Genomic DNA, 24,833 nt, shown 5'->3' on the forward strand with positions numbered 1-24,833 from the left:
ATGAAGATATCCAATCCCCTCTTAAAGCCATCCAGGTTGTTGGCTGTCACCACATCTTGTGGCAGAGAATTCCACAAGTGGATTATGCATTGTGTGAAAAAGTACCTCCGTTTGCTGGTCCTAAATTTCCTGGCAATCAATATCATGGGATGACCCCTGGTTCTGGTGTTACGTGAGAGGGAGAGGAATTTCTCTCTATCTACTTCCTCCACACCATGCATGATTTCATAGACTTCTATCATGTCTCCCCACAGTCGTCTTTTTAAAAACTAAATAGCCCCAGCTGTTGTAGCTTCATAAGAAAGGTGCTCTAGGCCTCTGATCATCTTGGTTGCCCTCTTCTGCACCTTTTCCAGTTCTACAATGTCCTTTTTTAGATGTGTTAACCAGAATTGTATGCAGTACTCCAGGTGTGGCCACACCATAGTTTTGTATAAGGGCATGACAATACTAGCAGTTCCCCTTCCTAATTATCACTAGCATGGAATTGGCCTCTTTCACAGCTGCCGCACATTGAGTCGACACTTTCAACGAGCTGTTCACCATAACCCCAAGATCCCTCTCCTGGTCAGTCACTGACAGCTCAGATCTCATCAGTGTATACTGGAAGTTGGGGTTTTCTTCCCAAAGTGCATCACTTTACACTTGCCAACATTGAACCGCATTTGCCATTTTGTTGCCCACTCACCCAGTTTAGATAGATCCTTTTGGAGCTCCTCACAATTCATTTTGGATTTCACTACCAAAAAGAGTTGGGTATCATCTGCAAATTTTGCGACCTCGCTGCTTACCCCTACTTCTAGATCATGTATAAATAAATTAAAAAGCACTGGTCCCAGTACAGATTCCTGGGGGACCCCACTTGTTACTTCCCTCCACTGTGAAAACTCTCCATTTATCCCTACCCTCTGTTTCCTGTCCTTCAACCAGTTAGCAATCCACACATTTACTTGTCCCCTTACCCCATGACGGCTAGGTTTTCTCAGGAGTCTTTGATGAGGAACTTTGTCAAAAGCTTTTTGGAAGTCCAGGTAGACTATGTCAACTGGATCACCTTTATCCACACACTTGTTGACACTCTCAAAGAACTCCAAAAGCTTTGTGAGGCAAGATTTACCTTTGCAGAAGCCATGCTGGTTCTCTCCCAGCAGGGCCTGTTCTTCTAGGTGCTTTACAATTTACGTCTGCCTCCGAGCTAGATTCAAGGTGATGGTCTCGACCTTTAAAGCTCTACACGACTTGGGGCCGGGGTACCTGTCAGACCGCATTCGCCTGTATGAACCTCCCAGGACCCTCCACTCATCATCTCAGGCCCTGCTCACAATCCCGCCACTAACAGAGATCTGGTTGGTGGGGACTAGAGACAGGGCCTTTTCGGTTGTGGCCCCTCAGCTTTGGAATTGCCTCCCTGAAGAGCTTCGCCATGCCCCTTCCCTCACTGTTTTTTAAAAACAACTAAAACCACACATTTTTGCAGAGGTTTTTTAATGCTCCATCTTCGGTTATATCTGGTAGGTTCTTTAGTTTTTATAATTCTCAATTTTTAGCTTTTTAAATTTTTAATCTGCAATTTAATACTGATTGTGGTTTTTAATCTGGCTTTGTACTTGTTCACTTAATTTGGTTAATTTTATTGCTTTTATTGTATATTATATCTGTTTTATTGTTATGAGCCACCCTGAGCAATAGTGTACTGGAGGCGAAGAGGGGTATAAATATTTTAAATAAATAAATAAATGGTGTGCGGTTGCCAGCTTTTGAACTGCAGCTGTGCCTTTAATTAGCAGTGTGAACTGCAGACATTACCTTTCGATGGTGCTCCAGCTCCATGCTGTGAGAAATGTCACCTGCTGCTTGATTCCTCCACATGAAGATCACTGTTAAAAGCTGGCTTGAAGAACAAGCCAGGTCTTTTCTTTCTGTTCAGTTGACAGCCCTAATGTAGTATAAGCATCGCCTTGGGAGTGTGACTTGGCCAGTCTATTTCATCTGCAGCCCTTGGCTGTGTACTGGGATCTGTACTGGGACCGGTGCCTTTTAATTTATTCATACATGATCTAGAAGTAGGGATAAGCAGCGAGGTGGCCAAATTTCAATTGATGTTTAAGTGGGATTGGGCACCTAATGGTGCAGTGAGGAAATGACTTGACTAGCAAGCCAGAGGTTGCCAGTTCAAATCCCCACTGGTATGTTCCCCAGACTATGGGAAACTCCTGTATCGGGCAGCAGTGATATAGGAAGGTGCTGAAAGGCATAATCTCATACTGTATGGGAGAAGGCAATGGTAAACCCCTCCTGTATTCTACCAAAGAAAACCAAAGGGCTCTGTGGTCACCAGGAGTCGACACCAACTCGACGGCACACTTTACCTTTACTTTAAGTGGGATTGGCTTTTGGTTTTTATTACTTTGTAGCTATATGCTTTTGACTACACTTACTGAAGGAGTTTTACAACTCTCTGCTACTAAGAATGATTATGTAGCTACCTCCCTTCCAGCTGCCTCCAATTCACCTATGATTTCTTCACATACAGCTAAGAAGAGAACAATATGCTCTCCTACACAGTTAATTAGATCGAAGGAAAGGGGCTTAACAAAGAAGGAAAACAAAAACAAAAATAAAAAGGAAAATAAAAATACAAGGACTTCTACTCTATCAAGACGGGGGACCAAGATGAACTTTAACAGATTATATGAAATTTTAGATGCACCACAAAGCCCTCAGGCTGACATTAAGGATAGTGTTAGGAACCGAAAGAAGAGAAAGAGCCGAAAGAAGAAGAGGGAGATTTCCAGTAAGGATACAGCTGTTTCTCCTTCGGAACAAAATCTGGGGTTGAGGTTTACTCTGAGGAGACATCTGAAAGTTCTGAGAACTCAGCTCTGAATGCTAGTACTGATGATATTCCTCGAGACCCTCACCCCCTCCCTCCATGGCCACTATCTCTGTTATCAGAATCATTGAACCTTAAAGTTCTAAGAGACAGAAATTCATGTCATTTGGAACTGGTCCCTTACAAAGTAGCCTTTGTTAACTTTCCCAAGCCTAAGGGCTTCTGCAACAGAGTGATCGAAAGGTGCATCTGGTTCAATTAATGAGAACATTTAATCTGACTTTTGTTACTCCTCAAGATATCCTTGATATTCAGTATTTGTACTATAACTTTTATAATGCACGTGCTACTGTGACCTTCTCTTCTAGAATAGTGGTTTATAAATTGTTAAGGTATCAACATGTGTTTCAGGGCTGTAGAATGCGTGTGACCAGAGTTTTTCAGGATTGTTATATCAGGCACACTAATGGTCCTCATGTTCAAACAATTGCTCATGTTCAAGCAACAGCGGTACAATCTAATAATACTGCTGATAAATATCTGGAAGGTTTTCTACCTGAAGAGAAGGCGCTGATTATAAGCTCTGGGAATCTCCCTGCCAATGAGCAATCTGATACCGTAACTAGATTATCTCTTCTAAAAGATGTTCTTGCTAGTAGAAGTCTGAAGTATGGAAGTGCTCAGGGAGGGTCTCAGTTTTTAGAGAAATCCTCCACAGGTGCAACAGAATCTGTGATACTACCTCTGGTGGATAATGTGCCAGACCCTGTCCCTTAGGAAGTTCCGATGATATCTCATCATTTTTTAAGCCAACCTGATGAGATTTGCAATTTAAATATTTCCAATAAGGTGGATGACCAGTTAATTAGAGATATGCCGGTAGATATACAATGACAAGCAAAATAGAAATTTTAACGTGGTATGTGGCGGGCTGGTATTCTTCTATATCTGATCCCTCTTTTAGGGAATTCCTTGTTAGTTTTGATATTATTTTATTACAAGAAACCTGGACATTAGATGATTTAACATTTAGTGGTTTCCATTCTTATTCACTCAAAGCGATGCCGGGGGCTGGCCGAGGCAGGTGTAAAGGCGGCTTGGGTGTTCATGTTGCCACCTCACTGCGAGCATCTACGAGATTCCTCTCATCATTGGCTCAAATTGCTATGGCTGTCTTGATCCAATTTAACCAAAATAAGCTGTTGATCATTAATATTTATTTTCCATCATTAAATAGGAAAACGCAGATTGGAGTTATATGGTCTAAATTGGAAAATTATATTATAGACCTTCTTTTTACTTTTCCAGGTGCTTTTGTGGTGATGGGTGGGGATTTGAATGCGAGGATAGGCCCAGACGATTTTACTTTATATTTACAACAGAAGGCCTACCCTAATAGATTGGAGGCTGTTGGGCTTCCCTTTACTCGCCTTTCCAGGGATATGAAATCTAATCATGCGGGTTTGTGTTTAAGTCGTATGTTCTTTAGACTTAGCTTCACTATACTGAATGGTTCATTTCCCAATGACCACCCCACTGAGTTCACTTATTTTGCAGGTTCCAAGATGAGCCTGATTGATTATTTTATTCCCTCAAGAAATCTTCTTCCTTATGTGGAGAGTCTAGAGGTTATCCCTAGGTTTAACAGTGACCATCTGCCAATTCCACTTTGTTTGAAGTCTCCCTTCCATCAACCTCACTCAGAGATTTTGTACCCCCCTTCCAGTGGAAGCTGGGGATTCATTCTGTCGAATAAGATGGTCAGCTCAACTGGACCAAACATTTAAAGACTTGTTAGTTTCTGACTATATGCAAAATATGCGTGCATCTATTCTTAATCATGATCCACCATATACACCTTTAGTATCTTATAATTCCTCAGTTTTGAAATGTCAAGAGCTCTTACTTGCCAACATCCGCAAGCCTTCTTCACATCACCAAACGGGCTCTCAATCTTGGTTTGATAGAGAATGTATTGGTGCCAAAAAAAGCCCTTAATACTAGCTATCAGATGTACAAAAGAAATTCTAGTTTGCAGGATGCACAGAATCTGCTCCAGCAAAAAAGGCATTATAAGTCCCTGCTGGCCTATAAAAAAATAAAGAGGCCTCGAAGGAGAATTAGAAGAGGCTTATTCAGGTGGTAAGAACTAAATGTGTCCTATGTTTCTTTTTAGAATGTGAGCCCTTTGGGGACAGGGAGCCATCTTATTTGTTTTATTTCTCTTTGTAAACCGCCCTGAGCCATTTTTGGAAGGGCGGTATAGAAATCAAATTAATAATAATAATAATAATAATAATAATACATCATTATTTTGGCGCCTAATTAAATACTCCCCTAGCTACAGTTAACCCCTTAGGTTGTCACATTCATCCTGAAATGTGGGAGAAATACTTCCATGATCTATATAGAGACCCTAATGTTCACTCTGGATATCCTTCTTATGAGATTGAAACCACTCCTTTGTGGTCTCCGGTGTCAATCTCTGAAATTCATTGCCTAATTGTGCAATTAAGATCTGGCAAGGCTCCAGGGGAAGATTTTATTCCCCTGGTGGTAATAAAAAACAATCCAGATTGGTGGGCACCAATCTTGGCCTTGCTTTTTACTTATATAGATAGGACTAGCCAAATCCCTAAAGCATGGAGGGCTACGATTATTGTCCCTATTTTTAAAAAGGGCATGCAAAATAATCCGGCCAATTATAGACCTATAAGCTTAATTAATATGATTGGTAAGCTTTATGCAAGGCATTTGTGTGACAAACTAAGAGACTGAAAAACTAAGTTTTTCAAACTTAAGACCTCTTGCTGAAAAACAGACGGGTTTTAGGGAGGGTCGCTCTACCATCTATCATTGTTTAGTATTGCAACATCTTATTGAGAAGTATTCCTCACCTAGTACAACCTCTTTATATGGTGCATTTATCAATCTTAAGGCAGCTTTTGATTCAATTTCACAGGTAAAGCTTTGGAAGAAGCTGGGGGCTTCCTCTATTGATCGTGATTTGTTGTATCTGCTCCAAGTATTGTATTCTGAGACCTCTCTCAAGGTTAGATGCAGTTATCCAGGGCATCTAATGAGAGCTATAACAACCCAGAAAGGTGTTAAGCAGGGGTGTATACTTGCTCCACTCCGGTTTAATTATTATATAAATTCTATGGTGGATCAACTTAGTCATTTAGACTTCCACCCTCCTAAGCTCACTGGGAGGCATATATCTATCCTGCTTTAAGCAGACGATGGGTTCTCCACCCATTGGCCTTAGGGAAGTGCTGAGAGCATTAAATCTATACTGTAAAAAGGGTTAGGGAATTAAATCTATACTGTAAAAAGGAAGGATTGGAAGTCAATTTTCAGAAAACTAAAATAATGGCCTTTGCTAGGAGGCCCAAGATCCATGCTTGGAGGATCGAGGGACACCCTATTGAGCAAGTGAATTTTTTTAAGTATTTGGGAATAGTTTTCCATGCCGGGGGTGCCAGAAAAAGTTCATGGGGACTACGTAGCCTCTAATGCTAAGAAAAGCTTGCTTGCTATTTTACAGTATTTACGACTAAAAGGCGGCTCTTACTTACCTGGGGCTTTCAAATTATTTAAAGCCAAGCCATTGGCCCAACTGCTTTATGGTGCACAGCTGGGCCTTTTTTGCATTTTAAAATGTTATTAGTTTTACAATATCTTAACAATTGAATTACATTTAATTAAGTAAAACTGACTTCCCGCTTACCAGTCTGCACGGTTCATATTAGCTATACAAATCTACCATTGCTATAATAATTCAAAACATATATACTCCACATTGCAAACTCGATTTTACCCTACCCAACCTGCTGCTGTTACTAAATTTCAAACCCTGCTGAAAGGTCCATGTTAGAAAAATAGTTCTTTAAGTAAAGCAAGAAAGGTTCCCAATCTTCTTTGAAACATTCCAAGTTTTCATCCTTTATAAGTGCTGTAAGTTTTGCCATCTCAGCGTCTTCCAAAATTTTTATCAACCAATATTCTTTTGAGGGCATTTTATTATCTTTCAATTTCTGCGCATATACTATTCTAGCCACCATGGTTGCATACATTAAAAATGTTAAATTTCTTCTGGAGAACTCTCCTTGCATTATTCCCAGCAGGAAGGATTCTGGTCTCTTAGGAAATGTCATTTAAAATTTTTTCTTCAACTCATTATATATCATATCCCAAAAGGCCTTAGCCTTCCCGCATGACCACCACATATGAAAGAAGATTCCTTCACATTGTCCACATTTCCAACATTTGTTTGGAACATTTTTATACATTAATGCTAATTTTTTGGGTGTCAAATACCACCTGTATATCATCTTATAATAATTTTCTTTTAAAGTATAACATGCAGTGAACTTTAAATCCGTTTTCTATAATTTTCCCCAAGCTGCCATATCTATATTATGACCCACATCTTGAGCCCATTTTATCATAGTCGTTTTAACCACTTCATCTCTTGTCTCCTCCAAAAGCAACAACTTATACATTTTAGAGGCTAATTTTTCATCCTTTTCAGCTGGGCCTTTTTCCAAATATGGAAGCCCTAGAACATGTGCAGTCAAGATTTCTGAGAACTGCACTTTGTGTTCCAAGATCTGTTTCCAATACTGTTATCCGTTTGGAGACAGGCCTGATTAAGGTTGAGGCAAATGTCCGGATTACTATACTATGCTCTTGGCTTAAATTAATTTACCATCCAGTTGGCCTAGCCCCTTTGATTTTACAAGATGACCATCTATCTAGATGGTTTCAGACTACTGAGGCTAAAATAGCTACATTGGGCCTTTCTGTTACAATCTTGTCTAATGTGGGTTATGATCAGGCGAAGTCGCTGATTAGACGGCGAGTTTTAGGTTCTGAGCGGCAAAATGATCTTAGTAAGGTGCCCAATTTTTATATAGCAGAGGAACATAGATATTTAGCTTCTGCAATGAGTTATTTCACTAGGCTGGAAATCCCGAGGTATAGAGAAGCTTTGACTTGAGCTCGCTGCCACAGTTTACCTTCAGCAGTCCTTGAAGGTCGCTGTAAAGGAGTTCCATTCTCAGAGAGGCTTTGCCCTTGTGGGTTGGACCAGGTTGAAACTACTGAACACGTTTTACTATTTTGTTTGTTTTATAAGGATATCCGCGAACTATTTATTACACCTCTATTATGTAAATTTCCAGGTCAGCAAGATCAGTTCTATTGCTCTTTGTTGCTCTCTGATTCGGAGTCTGCAGTTACATCTAGAGTTGCTAGATACTGTGCTGCTACCATTAATACTCGTCGGCGGATGATTAATAAGGGAATTTTATTGTTTCAATTATAATATCCATTTTATTGATATTGATACATTGTATCTTAACTAATTTTTTAAATTTTATTTGTTGACTTTTTGTTCTGGTCAGTGACTGTAACAATAAAGACTGACTGACACCTTCTGGCCCTCAACCCTCCCCACTTCCTGGGCCAGCAGGGAGTCCTCTGGGCTTGCAGGGAGTGTGCCCAGCAACACCGCATGCATTGTCTGCAGGGAAGGTAGGCTTAACCCACCTTCCCCACAGCCTGCCCTCAAGCCCTTCTCACTGCATGTGAGGAAGGGCTCACTATCTCGTGAAAAAGATATAAGAACCAAGCTATTTTGTTTGGCATATAAAGTGGTGATGGTGGTGTGTGTGTGTGTGCAATCCATCAGTAATTTTGAAGATGAAATTAATGTGCCAGAAATTAACGGTATTAACATGGGTCCTGTACTTCACTCCACTATTGCCTGCATCAACATTGTCAATCACATAGCTAGTCAAATGAAAAATAAGTTAGTTTTTTAAATTGTGAGTTCTAGAAGTAGGCTCTCAATCACTGAAGAATCTACTACCCTCAGTTTAAAAAATCTACATGGATTTTGTATGTATGAGTATTTATTCCAGATTGTGGAATGACTGCATTAGAAAATTTATTTCTTGATTTGATAGAACTAGAAGATATCACAGCAAAATGAATTTTTGGCTCATTGTTTCAACATGTACAATCCTTTGGAATGACAAGACAGTTTGAGTGAACATTTAGTTTCTTTTGGTTGCGATATGATGCTAGGAAATTTTACTCGAGTTAAGAAATTGATCAAAGAAAGATTTTCCCTCTTATGGCAGTATGTGAACACTGCTCTGGGCTCTTGGAGGAAGAGCGGGATATAAATGTAAACACAAATTTAAGAATAAAAATCACAGATTAGAATTATCAGATGGTTCAAATCCTTTGACAAACTCTCTTTTCTGTAGCATGCTTCCCCATAGTAGAATACTGCATGTATGTGCAAAGTTGCTGGAACTCACATTATTGACAAGGACAAATTTTAAGACTAGACAGGTACTACTACTACCAACTGCCAGTGTTCCCTCTAACAGGGATTCCCAGATGTTGTTGACCACAACTCCCATAATCCCCAAGCAAAAGCCATTGCAGCTGGGGATTCTGGGAGTTGTAGTCAACAACATCTGGGAATCCCTGTTAGAGGGACACTGCCAGCTACTACTAATAGTACTACTAGATGGGTAGCTTCCAGTTTCAGGTCAGTTTCTGCTGTGTGGGAAGATTACAAAGCTTCAGTTTGTTGTACTTCATTTTATTGAAGTGAAGATGATTCCAGCAATATTTAAAGAAAGGAAGAAATGTTATGGACCATACTATTAAAATATGTCATCAAAGGACTTGCTTTTCACAGAAAAAATGCAAATATATATACACACACACACACATATACATATATATGTACAGATCTATCTATCTATCTATCTATATGATCCTCCAATCTGTCCATATGGTTTCTAAGAAAACCTGAAGATGTCTATAGCAAAGAGACTGCTAGATGATGGAAAAGCTGATTTACTGAAATGGGCCTGCATAGATATGTTTAATTAATTAATTAATTAATTATAATTAATTTTGGACAAACTTCTGATTTATTTCTTGCCAAATGTTTAATTAATTAATTAAACATTTGGCAAGAAATAAATCAGAAGTTTGTCCAAAATTAATTAAACATTTGGCAAGAAATAAATCAGAAGTTTGTCCAAAAGACTTCAACTGAATGAGAGAAAGAAGATTTCTGGATTTTGAGAATATCTGGTTGACCAAAAACAATCCCAGAATAATTATTGCCATTAAAAGGTTCTCTCAACATTATTCCTATCTCTTCATCTGAATGTGAAAGAGGCTTCTTAAAGATGAACCTCATAGTAACTCCATCAAGATGTTCATTGTTGATTAAGACTATCTCAGCAGTACTGTTCATCAGAATTATTGGGACCCTCTTACTTAGTTTGACCCAACAAACTATGCCCAATCATGGCTACTACTCAGACAATATTCTGTGGCAGCTACACAAAGCAAGCAACCAAGCTGAGACAACAAAGCCCCTGAAAACATGATGTAGCTTTGGAACATCTTATAACCGTCTAATATGCCAAATTTATATCTTTTGTTGTCTACTACAGAGTATTTTAAAGACCAATATTTTAATAATTTTCATTACAATTGCCCCTTCGTCCCAAGGAGTCATCAAACATGAGTTCTGATTCTCCCCACCCCCAAGAAAAAAAATGCACTGTGTTTGTCCAACATTTCATGATGTGTAAGACTTATATCTTTACACACACACACCTTTCCTATAAGAGAGCAACTGAAGAAGACAGAAGCTGAAACATCTTGCCTGTTATATTTCTGTTTAGCTAATCTGCAACAAGCGAGTGGTTGTGTGTGCACCTGCCAACTGAGGAGACACTTCATGTATCTGAAAGAGTAGTGTGTAATCCACAAAGCTTCTGCTACAATAAATGGGTTAATCCTGAAGTTGCCACAAGGCTTGTTGTTGGTTTTCCTGCCACAGGCTGATGTGGCTTCCCCTCTGGAACTGTGCCTCAGGAGGCTAATGGCAAACGCACCTGCTGGACCAAGAGCACCACGATTCCTTCTCCTCACTGGATCCCCTGTGCATCACAAGTCACGAGGCCACTGCCAGCAGCAGAGCCAATGGTTCCAAGGGGCTCAGAGGAGCATGTGGAGGCATTTCCCCCTTTTCCCCCCTCTCCCACAACAGTTTAGAAGGTCATATGTTTGCAGAGGCATCAGATCAATCCTCCCACACAGCACCAGCAACTACTGGCTGACTAACTCAGCAGCAGATGGTGGAAGATGCTTCCATGAGCATTTCATGGTGCTTTTAGAAACTCCTCTTCCTACATAGAGAAGCTTGGATGACACTCTTCTAATAGGCACAACTCTGCACATGCTGTCCCAGAACCATCCTATGCATATTTAGAAGAGGTACCTTCTGCTGCTGCATTCAGTGTGAAGTGTGCAGCTGCCAGTGTTCTTGACCCTCGTGCTTTCCAAAGCACAGGGCTGCAAATTGTTGTGAACCACCCTGAGCCATTTTGGAAGGGCGGTATATAAATCTAATAAAATAAATAAACAAATAAATAAAATGTCCACAGCGGGCCTACATCTTAAACACTTCCTAAGAAGCAAGCCCCACTTAACTGAACTCAGTGGGACTGGATTGAGATTGGCATACCCCGAGGTCTTAAGAGCTGTGGAATGCTACAGACTGCTGTTTTGGGTGTCAGCAGGCTCCTGTGGGGGGAAAACATCTTTAATCAAGCCAGCTAGAACACTTATAAGAGAATCATCTCCACAGTTAAAAGGTCTGCATGTCTAGGCAACATCTCAGCTACACACTGAAAGGGGTTGTGAGTCCCTGCCCCAGCAGCTCACCTCCAGAGCGACAGCTTTGATGGAGAGGCAACAGTACACTGTGCAAGCAGAGGCACATCCCACGCACAAGCCATTCTGCACCGGCCCCCGGCCCCAACGCATGCAATACTGGGGAGGGTGGAGTTGGTCGATGACTCTGCTCGATGCAGAGAGAGACGGAGGGGCCAGCTCCTCCCTGGCCAGAAGATGGACTTGGGGCAGGTATAACTCCTCTCACAAACCAAACACAGTACCTGATATAAACAAAGACTGTACACATAAAAGAGGACCCATAGGTACAATCTACAAAGCATATAATAATTACTTAATATTAATACAGTAATCTAGAAGCCTCAGTCAGCAGAAGATATGCTCACTTATTATCCAAAATACAATTCTGTTATTCACAATTTATAATCGCGGACTTTGATATAAGTCTCTTCATAATTACATGTGGCCGCCCACTCTGGTTAACTTATGGATCTTTTGTTTTTGTAGGGTATGCCAGAAAACTGATTTTCACCAAACACGTTTTGACTCAGAACTTCCAAAGTCAAAAGTCTTAATCAGCGGCTTCCTTTTACCAGCAGCTGATCATTCATGCAAAGGGTTGCAAACCAGATCCATTTCTCCCTCATGAAAACCAGTAGAGGTTCTTATTATCTGGAAGCATATTGCTGCCCCTCCTAAAGTGGGGTCTGTAGCTGCTGAACAGGGAGTCAAAACGTCCTTGGTTCAATTTTTCATTCTGAATGTATGTTATTTGGTTATTGAATTGCTTCTTGGTTTGCGGCGGGGTGTGTGTGTTAATCCAGGGGTTCTCAAATGTTTTGATATTGTGACCCCCTAAAATAATGTATAAAGCTACGTAACCCACCCCCAAGTTTAAAGCTACTGGCTGACATTCTGATTAATGATGTGTAGAACAGAAACATGTTGCTGCTGAGGGTCAAGCAACATGTCTCCAGTCTAGCAGAATATTTCCAAAGTGCGCTCTTCTTGCACAAGAGTGCCCACGCTTTGGAAGCCTGGCAGACCCGGGCTAGTGCTTTCTGGATGTTATGAGCACACACACTCAGTCAGGATGTGAGCCATCGATTTTATTAAGTAGAGATAAATAAAGCACATTTACCTTTTAAAAGGAGATGGGCTGGCTTGCTCCTACTTCGTTTTTTGAAACTTGGGTTTTAATGTTTAAATTAGCCTGCCAACCTAATTTCGGGCTCCAAGTTATTTCCACTTGCCAATAGCAGCAACTGCTGAAACCTTTGTTGTACACAAGTAGGAATCAAGCAAAGGGAGTCCAGTTTTCATGGCTTTCTTTCTCGCTTAGTTCTTTGTACTCACCTTGCGCACAAGCCCAAGAGACACTGCCAAGAACATGAAGGGAAGAATGCTTCGACTTCTCCGAGGCATGGGAAAATGGACAGGGGACAGGAGCCCCAAACCACCTGGATCCTCCTCCTCCTTCACTGCTCACGAAGTCAAGGGCAGCAGCACAGCCGTGGCATGTCTTCCACCACTCACTAGATGAGCCCTAGCAAGTGTCTCCTGAGAGGGAACTTTTGCTGGCCCATCATCAGCCAAAGAAGTGCCACTGCTGTGAGCCTGCTCGTGGCTTTGTGCGTGGCGGCGAAGTCAAGCAGGTGTTGGCTTCCACCTCCCATCATCCCTGGCCATCTTCTCACCTTGGACATATCAGTTCAGACATGTCGTCCTGACAGTCCTCTCCTGAGTTGCTTGGAAACCACCACCCCTCTCCCCGGGAGGGGTCCAAATCCCCAGTATGAGAACCCCCCAGGGTTAATCAATTGGTCTCACTTTTCTCATTTGCTGTTGCAAACTGCTTTGAGTGTCCCAGAGTCCAAATGTGGTGTACAAAACCTGACTTGACAATTGCACCAGCGACCAGTGAGAAGGTGGATAAATTCTACCAGGAAATGTAGCAGAAAGAACATTCTTTTCTCATCAGTACATAAAACAGAAGGTCGCTTTGTGGTGCAGCAGGGAAATTCTTGACTAGCAAGCCAGAGGTTGCCGGTTCGAATCCCCACTGGTATGTTTCCAGACTATAGGAAACACCTATATTGGGCAGCAGAAATATAGGAAGATGCTGAAAGGCAGCATCTCATCCTGAGTGGGAGATGGCAATGGTAACCCCCTCCTATATTCTACCAAAGAAAAGCCACAGGGCTCTGTGGTCGCCAGGAGTCAACACCGACTCAACCGCACACCTCCTCCTTGACATAAAATAGAATCTGCACATGCACAAATAGACTGTTTTGCTCTCATTCCTTCACATGCAACAGGGCCTGACAGTCAAGAAACTGCTTCCTGAAGATCAGTCAGCGCAGAGCCTCAGGGAGCTCTAGGTCAAAGTGAATCAGGATGGAGGTCAAGTCCTTCACTCTCACATATGGGATCATTGGCCTCAGAAGCCAGAAGGCGAAGTTCCTGGCCAGCCCAAAGCTCACGGCATGGCCCTGCCCAAGTTGCAAGATTGCAGTACTGAGGATATGAATGTTGAAGGACCTTCTACTTTGAAAACTGCTATAGGAAGTGATGTGGTTGTGCGAGTGTTTAAAATAGACTTAGTCTGTATTCTGTCTCAGAGCAGATGTTTGAAACAAATCTCAAGGGAGAAAAATGTATTTTTATAAGCAAGCCAGCATTTCTTCTTTACTCTTGTACATTCAAGCTGAGAAAGAATTCTGTGTAACTCAGAAGCTTGCAGACTGTATCATGAACCTTGGTTAACCCTAATAAAGGTATTCTTTTTCTAATTGACCAAAAGAACTGCCTAGATCAGATTTAAAAAAGAGTATAAATGAGGACATCTCCCATTTCACCCACCTCTCCCACCCACTCATAGGAACATAGGAAGTTGCCATACACTGAGTCAGACCATAGTCCATCTAGCTCAGGATTGTCTACCCAGACTGGCAGCAGCTTTTCCAAGGTAGCAGGCAGGAGTCTCTCTCCCAGCCCTATCTTGGAGATGCTGCCAGGGAGGGAACTTGGCACCTTCTGCTCTTCCCAGAGCGGCTGCACCCCGAGGGGAATATCTGACAGTGCTCACACATCAAGTCTCTCATTCAGATGCAACCAGGGCAGACCCTGCTTAGCTAAGGGGACAAGTCATGCTTGCTACCACAAGACCAGCTTTCCTCTCCTAAAAAGATCTCAAGTACAGAGCCAGGAAAGATCTTAGGGAATATAGGAAGCTGCCATATACTGAGTCAGACCACAGGTCCACCTAGCTCAGTATTGTCTTCACAGACTGGCAGCGGCTTCTCCAAGGTTGCAGGCAGGAGTCTCTCTCCCAGCCCTGTCTCGTTGGAGATGCTGCCAGGGAGGGAGCTTGGAACCTTCTGCTCTTCCCAGAGCGGCTCCATCCCCCGAGGGGAATCTCTTCCAGTGCTCACACATCAGGTCTCCCATTCATGTGCAACCAGGGCAGACCCTGCTTAGCTAAGGGGACCAGTCATGCTGGCTACCACCAGACCAGCTCTCCTCTCAGCCCTCCATCTCAACTAGAGTGTTTATTATGTCCAGGATGAGATTTGGAGGCAGAGAAGTACAGCCGGCCAATCCTCGCCCGGTTACACATGGCAACCGTGCCAGGGTTGCTGTGGCAACAGCTGCACTGTACCAAGATTGTTCCCAACATCAGCAGCAGAGCCCTGAAGCGACCAGCCAGCCTTTTCATCCTTGTGCTTCTCCCTCATTCCCTTCCCTCTCCACCCCCCCTCCCCCGTATTTCCAGGTACCTTTTATGAGCCAGTCAAGAAGAAGAAAAGAAAAAACCTCTCACCCCACCAGATTAAATCCTTGTATCTGCTGAAGCAACAGCAATGCAGAGCAATTCCATCCCCACGCTTCACCCAAAAGCAATAATTCTATTATTATTTTCTTCCTCAAGTATTGTTTACCTCTCTCAGGTTGTATAAAGCAAGCAGCACCCAGAAGAGGTATTTTGCAATGCTCACATGGGAGCTTCCCCATCCCACAGCAGCACCTTCTAGACTCTTTTTTGGATTATTTTCTTAGGTTGCTGCAGGTTCAGAGAAGGGAGAGAAAAACCAAGCCCACAGGCCCTGCCCAGACGACCACTTGCTGCATGCCAAAGGCCTTTCCAGGTGTGTTCCAGGGCCTTGCTATGCGGAGTGGCTAGAAAGGAGTCACAGCTTATTCTCCAGAAGGGAGTGTGGATTCCGGAGAGACCTCCCATTCTTCTGCACATTCAACTTCTGCACATTCAGAAGAGGGAGCTTTTCAGTCCCCCCTTCCCCACTGCCACTCCCTATCAGTTGACTCACAATTACAACAAAGCCTACAAAAAGCAGGGCTGTGAGCCGAGATGTACATTCATATCCCCAATTGTATAGTTGGGCAAGGTGATTGAGAGGGTGGTGGTCAACCAGCTCCAGGAAGTCTTGGAGGAAACTGATTATCTAGACCCATTTCAAACCCCCCTCTTCTCCTAAAGCCATTGGCACAATTCCTTGGTCCCCACTTCTAAACCAATCTCACATTCTGCCCTGTTTTTCACTTGTCTACAAGCCCTGTCCTTCCTCTGTTGCCTCCTTGGTGTTGGGATCCAGACTGCAAGCCCCTCGTAGAGTGCAGGGAACCTGTTCTCGAATGCTTTGCAAAGCATTGTGTACCTGGGAGGGTGGTCTATAAACTACAACATTGTGACTTTCCAGTTAAATCTTTGTGAATTTTGTTTGTAAATTATTGATTTTGCCATCAAATAAGCCAAGTTCTGCTTCCAACCAAGGCAATATCTCTGTGCAAGTTTATTTTTGCTCATGCTCGGCAGAGTGCGATGTAGAGCTAATGTATTGCATGGCATATCTGAGCTGCTGGGCATCTCAGGTTTGGAAAGGTTCTCGCTCCCTCTCCCCCCCCACACACACACACCTGCTTTGCATGCAGAGGTCTCAGGATGAACCCCTGGCAACATCCCCCTCTCAGGTCACAGGGGTGCAAAGGGTGCCTCTCTGCCTGAGACAGCTGCTGTCAGTCAGGGGATGCCGATGGATCTTTGCGCTGAGGGACACTCAGGCAGCTGACCTTCACATTCAAGTTCAACTTGCCAAGGTGAAGATTAGGGAGTCAAGGGCGGATCAAACAATCACAGAGTGGAAAACCTTCCCTGGGAGACCTCCAGCTCTGTGCAGCTTGTGAAGGAGCTCAGCTGCGTGACAGAGTATTTTTGTTTGATTTAACATGCTCAGCTCATGGCCAGCTTAAGCACTGTGAACAACTCTATTTGCTATTGCTCCCCTGCAACTGGTACTCAGAGGCATCCTGCCTCTGAGGCTGGAGGTGGCCTGTAGCCCTCCAACTAGTAGCCGTTGATAGACCTCTCCTCCATGCAGTTATCCAGACCCCACTGTCTCAGGTGTATGGTCACCCGGCTGAGCATGATGATGCTTAATTTGCAGGGGAGGATGGCCCTCCAAAGGGTTTTAGGTCCAGGGTCCAAAATTACCTTGGTGCACCTCTGGGCGAGTGACAAGCGGTTAGGGTAAGTAAGCAGCTCCCCTCTCTGCCACCGCCTCTGCATTAGCAATGCCCCTTTATTTTAGGGTGATCATATGCTGGCTTTCCAAATCCATGTGCCTAATTTGCATATTATGTCAATCGGCTTGAACATAATTTTTGAGCAGAAGAGTGACTGCACGTTTCGCTCCATAACTACACTAGAGCTTAGTTTTGGGGTTTTTAAACTGAAATCTGAAATCCGGGCAAATCTGGGTGGACTAAGCAATCCGGGTTTGATGCTTAAAATCTGGGTGAAACCCAGAATTTCAGGGGGCGTGGCAACTCTATTTGTAACGGGAAATCCTCACCAGATTCCCCTTTACAAATATATCCCCCAAACTGGTCTGGATCCCGTTCAGCTGGGCATGGAATCGGGCCAGTTCGAATTTGGTTCAGATTCAAACCAAATGGGCCAAACCAGTTCCATGCACACCCCTGTTTATGGGAAGGAAGCCGGCCACATGCTGGTCCTCCATGCTGCCCTGCCAGCCTTGTGAAGTGATGGCACATCAGGCAAGATGGAAGAACTCCCACAGCTGGACTGCAGAGAGCGAGAGCAGCAGAAGAGTACTCCTCCTCCTCCCTCAGCTCCGAGACATCAGGCTGCACCCCACAAGGTCCAAGTTTCCCAAATGGCAGAAAAATAGTCGCTAGGCCCTAGACAGCATCTCATCCACTCTGGACTAGAGATGTGCAAAACAATTCATGTTTGGATCTATTCGAGCTTGAGTCTGCCATTTCAAGTTATTCAAACTTGAAATGAAACACCCTTAAAATAAAGGGTCTGTTTTGAGTTCAAATCAAAATGGCCCCAATCCGTGCTTGAAAATTCGAGTGATTCAAGCACGATTTTGAGTCCTGTTCCCCCCATTGCTGATTGATTTTCTGGCACTGGCTTCCAATTGGCTGGTGATCTTCTTGCTTCTTGGTTGGCTTGCTGTCATTCAAATCAAGTGTTGCAATCCGCTTTCTGCATCGCAAGGTCAAAATGTGGCTGAAAACGTTCTAGTTGAGCATATGGCTATGCTTCCTGCAAAGGGTGCTGCTGTAGCAGCTGTTGCAGTGCTGAAGTAAGGAGTCATAATTGTGTGAGAGAGAACCATTTGTACCCATGATGCACTGTGGCTGGCAGGCAGTGGCTTCTGGGTCAAGGATTCTTTTCTGGCCATTTTCAGACTGTTTTTGAAAAAATGTGTGTTTTGTGTCAGGAGGGACAGATTCTTGTAACTGTGTGCGTCTAATCTGCAGTGTTTTGAAAGGCAGGGGTGCAAATTGCAATGCAAAGCTGACATGTGCACTCTGAGAGCACAGTTTGTTCTAGCTATAGGGGACAAGGGGGGACTTGGAAGACCCAGCTGTTCTTCATGGGCAGGTCCTAGGGACCCCAAAGGGGGTTGGGTGGTAGGTTGTAATGGGTGCTACCTACCACCCAACCCACAAAAGAAGTGGGCAAGCGAGTGATTTTTTTTAAAAAACCACTTGCCTCAAAAACCTTCATAGAATGCTATTGGGATTTTTGGGGAAGGTTTTAAAAGAAATTAAAAATCGCTTGCTTGACCATTTCTTTTGTGGGTTGGGTGGTAGGTAGCAGCTATCATGCCCTAACATCCAGCACACTTTGGTGTCCCTAGGACCTACCCACGGGGAACAATGGGGTGATTTGAGTTCCCCATTGTTACCTATGGCCGAATCACTCAAATTGTTTTGAGCTGATTATTTGAAACAGCCAGCAATGGTCGCTGTTTCAACAAATTGATTCAAGGATTTTGATATTTGATTGAGTTTGAAATGAATCACAAGATCTGATCCATGCACATCTCTGTTCTGGACTCCAACCTTGCTTCCACCACCACACAAGTGTGTCTCTTTTCCTCTGGTTTTGGAAGGGAATTTGCAGAGGCCACTTCTAGGAATGCAAGCAGCATGCAAGGTTGGGCTCATGGAAATATAGATTTGTGGCTGGACTCGAGGAATCCCTGTTGTATCAATGAGCTTCCCTTTCTGGCTGCCACACTGGCTTTCCATGGTGGTTACAGCAGGGAATACGCTTTGCATAAGAGGACAGAAGCCTATTGTCAAAGAGGCACCATTTGCATGACCCTCCCAGGTGAAGCAGAAATGGGGCTGGCAAGTGGCTTTGTTGCGTTACCTTTACAGCCCCACTCCATTTAGTGTTATTTCCTGGGTAAAGGTTCACCTTTTTTAGGAGGAAAAGCCAGACACCATCTTGCCCAGGATCAGTCTTGGCACCAATAGTTTAGAATATCTCCTACCTAAACTATAATAATTGTACTGTATCACAGTTGGAAGGTGGCCATTTGTGGTAGTTGAGGCATGGTGTGGATAGGACGGGGTAGGGCAAGACCCCCAAGCCAGTGAGCAAGCCCCCCAGGGCCCCAGAGAGGACTGAAGGCTACCTGAGGCCCAGATGTTTCACACTTAGCCAGGCCTCTGCATGCTAAGCCTTAATCTACTGAGCATTTTCACTGCAATCTGTTGTGACCTGAAGCTGAGAGTCTGAGGGACTCTGAAGCTGAGGAAACTCACCTCAAGAACAGAGGGCAGGTCAGAGAGGCTTCAGCCATATGCGCGTGCACGCACACACACACACACACACACACACACACCGCCAATCAAAAAACCTCTGCCCAAGCAGAGAAAAGGAGCCACAACAAAGTCTCAAGCTGGGCTGCAGCACGGACCCCAACACAGAGAAATGGCATATGAGACAGACATACACTGTGAGGAATCCGAGCACAAGAGGTGTGTCCATTGAAGCCATTTGCCCACAAGAAGTTGCATATACACAGCAAGACAATCATAGCAACAAACAGAAGGAAAACACTAATTGGTATGCCAGGGGATAATGATACATATTGTGCAGTTTCCCTGTCAGGCCTACAAAATCCTGACACGCTTGTCTGGGACTTCTTTCTGCGACTGAAACAAACCTGGAACCAAGGACCACAAAGCCACCATGTTGCCCTCCTCGCCAGCTGTGCTTCCACACACCAGAGTGGCTACCTCAGATGCAGAGGCGGCAGCCACGGCTCTTGCCTCTGCATCTCACCTTTTATGAGGGAGTTGGAGGACCTGTATAGGATCTCCAGCAGTCTCAAGATCAAGTCATTGCCTTGCCACCCTTATTAAAAATATTTAATAATATTCAAGGGCCCTGTGCTAGTGGCCCTCTTCCTGCTCAATGTGAGAGCCATCACTTGGAAAGATGCCTCTTGGCCCAGTGAGGCGGGGGGAGACTACTAGCCAGGAAGCCCACCACCTCACCTTTGCCATGAACTTACTGCGTAACCTCGGACAAAGCAGAAGAGAACTCTCAGCCCCCCCACTTCCGCTTCTGAAAGACGGAAATTGTAAGGATGCAATAAGATTGATGTCACTCAAGGACCTTGAGCACAAGGTAGACAATGCAATAAACACAATACGATACAAACACATATAAATGCCACATATCATGATCTCTGCCCTTGGTATGCGGGACACCCAAGTAGGGATGTCCACAGAACCAGTTTGGAGACCCTTTATGGGCCTCCACACTGGTTTGAAAGACCAGCAGAACGGCCAGTTCAAAGGTGGGGGGATCCCTTTAAGGACTGGGGAGGATGCTCTTACCCCCTGCTGCATTTTCCCCACCAGCGCGGTTCTCAAAAACGGTCCTACTGGGGTGGCAGCAGACTGGAAGTGGCCAGAAGTGGCCACTGTGAGGATGGGGAAATGTTAAGTTGTGTCTTGAAATGTTTCTGCTAATGCATATCTGCATAAATATATCTTTTATATTCCTGCTTTCTTGTGAGTTCAAGAGCTGTTTGTGCCCTCAACAACCCACATGTTACAAATTGTGTGTGTGTGTGTGTGTGTGTGTGTGTGTGTGTGTGTGTAGGAGGGTGATGTTAAGGTGGTAGAAGTGGACTCCAAAGGCCTTTAGGTCCAGGCTCCAAAATACCTAGATGCACCTCTGCACACAAGGACCCGAGTCAAGTGGGAAGGCAAATGGCTCCATAGTCACTCACAGGAAGCCCAGGGCCGCCCCAAGTGTGCAGTCATGGAGGGCAATTTTTGGTTGAAGCCCTTCTATGCTCCTTGCACATTCCTTTTCAGCATGAATGCAACCCACACACTTGTGTGCATGCGCATGTGCACACTGAAGATGGCAGCAAAGCTCCTCCCGAGTCCTGAGGAGGGGCTCTTTCCCTCTCTCGACGTGTGCTTCTGCCTCCCTCACGCTGCCTGCCTGCTCTTCTGATCAGTCTCTTCCCACACATCCTCCTCAGTGAAACACCCTCCTTGCCCAATCTGCTTTTCCTTGCGGCATTGTGGAGTAGATGCTACAAAGTTTTTAGCTTTTTCTCTGGAAACTGCCTGGGAGTCACAAGGCACAGTTGGCTGGACCATCTGGCTGCCCGAGATTATAAGTCACTGAGCGGGAGGGCAAAACTGCCTCACATCCCACTTTTGTTTCTTCCGTGTAGTTATTCTTATTATTTTTAGCCAGCCTGCAGCAATTATCCGAACAGCCTTACCTAGAAGTCCCACTGCAATCACCTTCTGAAGCAGCAGCATGCTTGGGATCATCGGGGTGGCCACCAAGCACCCCAGTCCTAGGAACACAGGAGGCTGCCACATACTGAGTCAGACCCTTGGTCTATCTAGCTCAGTACTGTCTTCGCAGACTGGCAGTGGCTCCTCCAAGGTTGCAGGCAGGAGTCTCTCTCTCAGCCCCATCCTGGGGATGCTGCCAGGCAGGGGACTTGAAACCTTCTGCTCTTCCAAGAGTGGCTCCATCCCTAAAGGGGGAGACCTTACAGGGCTCACATGTGGTCTCCATTCAAATGCTACCAGGGTGGACCCTACTTAGCTAAGGGGACAAGTCATGCTTGCTGCCACAAGAGCCACTCTCCTCTCCTCCAGCCCTCCCCTGAAGGGCTGAAGGCCTAAGTGGCTGGCCCAAGACATTCTCGTGCCCCAGGAGGACACCAGGCACCCTCCTGCCCTCTACCCATTCACACAGCACTCCAGCAAGTTATCCGGGTCTTCGAAAGGAATGGAGGGAGAGAGAGAGAGAAATGCAAGCAAAACTCTGCACATACTCAGAGGCACATCAGGATTTCTGAACATATAAACAGCCCTGCTGGATCAAGCCCAAGGCCTATCTAATCCAACATCCTGTTTCTCACAGTGGCCCAACAGATGCTTCTGAGCAGCCCACAGGCAAGAGGTGAAGAAGGCATGCCTTCTCTCTTGCTATGGCTCCCCTGCAACTGGTATCGAGAGGCTGGAGGTAGCCTCTAGCCACCAGACTAGCAGCCATTGATAGACCTGTCCTCTGGATTTGTCTGAGCCCCTTTTAAAGCCACCCTAGCTAGTGGTCCTCACCTCTAACATTCTGCAACTGTTCTAGGACCAAGCCCTTGGCTCAGAATAAGCCCCAACCTTTCACCTCTAGAACACACTTTTATCCCCTCCGAATCCCCCACCTGCTTCCAGCCACATCCTTATCAACTTGCGAGGCAATGCACTGCTTAGCAAGGTGGGATGGGAGACAGAACTGCCACGGAGTCCTCCCAGCGCCCATGAAGTGGCGCTTTCTGCTCCCAGTCCAACATGGCCAGCAGTGGCAACCAGTGGCAGGGAAAGAACGAAGCCTCGCTCAGGAGGGAGAGAAGGGGATGGAGCTCCAGACAGTCATGGTCCTGCTACCACCACCTCGGGCTGAGGCCCAAAGGACGTGCTCTGTGTGCTCATCTGGGAGGCCTGCCCAGGCACTCCGCCTGGGTCAGACAGAGGTAGCTTGGGCAAGTACATGTGGTGGTGGGCTTCTCCTGTGTGGTGTGCAGGCGACGGAAGCCACTGACTGGGGAGTCTCATCTTGTGCCTACTGTTCCTGCTTCCACCAGTGGCTGAAAACCCATCTTTTAAAGCTTGCTTTTTTCCTTTGCATTCGTTTTGCCAGTTAAGACTCTCCAGAGGAGTCTGCTACCTCCCTGCAGTAAAGGTCCAGCCGAGGCTTTGCCTTAAATGGTTGTTGTGTTGTATATGTGAGTAGTACACTCGCTCCGTCTTCTGGATTTCTAGAAGGTAAATCTCTGAATGGGGGACAGACACAACTCTTTTAAGCTGACCTCTTTTGCATCCCCATAGGCACAAATGGCAAGACACAGCTTCTTCTTCACCTGCCCTCCCCGCAAAGTACCTTGAATGACAACTGCTCTGCAATCAATACAGCCAGGTCCAACTTTCTGCTTTTCAGGAACGGCTATGGCCACTTTACCTTGCCCGATAAACTACTGCAGAGCCAATGATGAAGGCAGAGAAAAGACTTCAGCAAAAGAGCCTCCTGGGGGCTGCACCCAGCTTGTGAGCCTTGGAGTGAGAATTGATGTGTGATCAGTATACTTGAGGAGGGTCCTCCTCCCCCCTGCTGGAAGTCAGCACAAGGATGGGTTCAAGAAGCACCTCCTCGCCCCCCCCCTCCTCTCAAGATGTGTCAGGTAACCAGGTTGCCAGTTCTCCCCCCCCCCAAAAAAACCCGGCCACACCACACACCCCTCCCTCCCTCCCTCCCTCCGCCCATCTGCCAGTCCTCAAAAGCAGGAATCCCCTCCCCCTCCCCCAAGCCAGAGACTCTGAGATGTTATAAGATCCGATCTTGCATTCGAGAAGTCTGTTTCTCGGTGAAAAGTGGAGTGGGAGGGAAAACTGTTCCGGGGAAGAAACAGCTCCGGGAATCCAGGAGGACGAAGCCAGCCTTCAAGGACGACCAAGCTGGGCGCGGGGGCGGGCGGGCGGGCGCGCGGGGGCGCGGAGCAAGCCCCGTCTGAGGACTGGGTGTCGTCGTCGGAGCCAGGCTCAGGACCCATTTTGAATTTCGCAGTTTAGCCCCTGAACGTGGGTGGGAAGCAGCCTGACAAGCAGCCCCTGCGGCAGGCGGCTTTCCCTCCCTGCCAAGGAGGAACTGCTTCCCTCCTCGGGGATCTGGGCGGCAGGGCTTCCCAGGAGACCGCTCTGCGGCGGAGCGGAGCATCCCGCAAACCCACTGACCAGGGACGCCGCCGCCGCCGCCTCTGTGCTGTCCCTTCGCGGGAATGCCGCTTCTGCCGAACGCGGGCGGGGAGAGGGCAGCTGAGAGGACCTCCCAGTCCCAGTCCCAGCTGTGTGTGCCCGGCAAGGGAGGCCCGGGCAGTGCTTACCTTGGTAGCAGGTCTGCTGCCGGACCCCAGGGCTACCTGCTGCCCAGGTCACCGTCCGAGCCCCAGCGGGGAGCGCTTAAGCCACCCACCAGGGCAGAAGCTGCTGGGGCGCTGCGCTCGCTCCCCTCCACCTGCTCTGCCTCGCGCGCGCTCCTCCTCTTGGCGCCGCAGCAGCAGCACGCGCCCCTCCTCCTCGCTGGGAGCAGGCAGGGCCCCTCATTGGCTGCCAGGAGTGCCACTCGTCAGCACCGGCGGCGCCTCCAGGTGGAGCGCTCTGGCTCGTGCCCCACTCCGGGCACGGAGGAGCGGGGGAGGCTCCTGCTCCTGCTCCTGCTCGGCCTGTGTGCTCGCTCTCCAGGACACCCCCCCCGCCCCCGCTCGCTGGGCACGGAGTGCTCCGCCACGACGCCAGAACTGGGGGCGGGGCGGGCGGGGGACCGGTGCCGCAGCAGAGCCAAAGCCTGCGTGGAGACTGACACCAGCAAGGCGGA

General features: G+C 45.9%; 1 protein-coding gene across 3 annotated transcripts in view; it reads right to left on the bottom strand.

Moving 5' to 3' along the window:
• LOC128333215 (hippocalcin-like protein 4) overlaps positions 1-24,833 on the bottom strand; it is a 43,086-nt gene that overhangs the window by 3,524 nt on the left and 14,729 nt on the right. The window contains exon 1 of one of the 3 annotated variants that reach the window (XM_053268444.1): positions 24,343-24,833. The exons of the other annotated variants lie outside the window; for them this stretch is intronic. The gene's annotated coding sequence lies outside the window, so the exon portion shown is untranslated. The remainder of the gene's footprint in view (positions 1-24,342) is intronic. 3 annotated transcript variants of the gene reach the window in all.

Source organism: Hemicordylus capensis, chromosome 7 (assembly GCF_027244095.1).
Source record: "Hemicordylus capensis ecotype Gifberg chromosome 7, rHemCap1.1.pri, whole genome shotgun sequence".
NCBI classification, from domain to species: Eukaryota; Metazoa; Chordata; class Lepidosauria; order Squamata; family Cordylidae; genus Hemicordylus; species Hemicordylus capensis.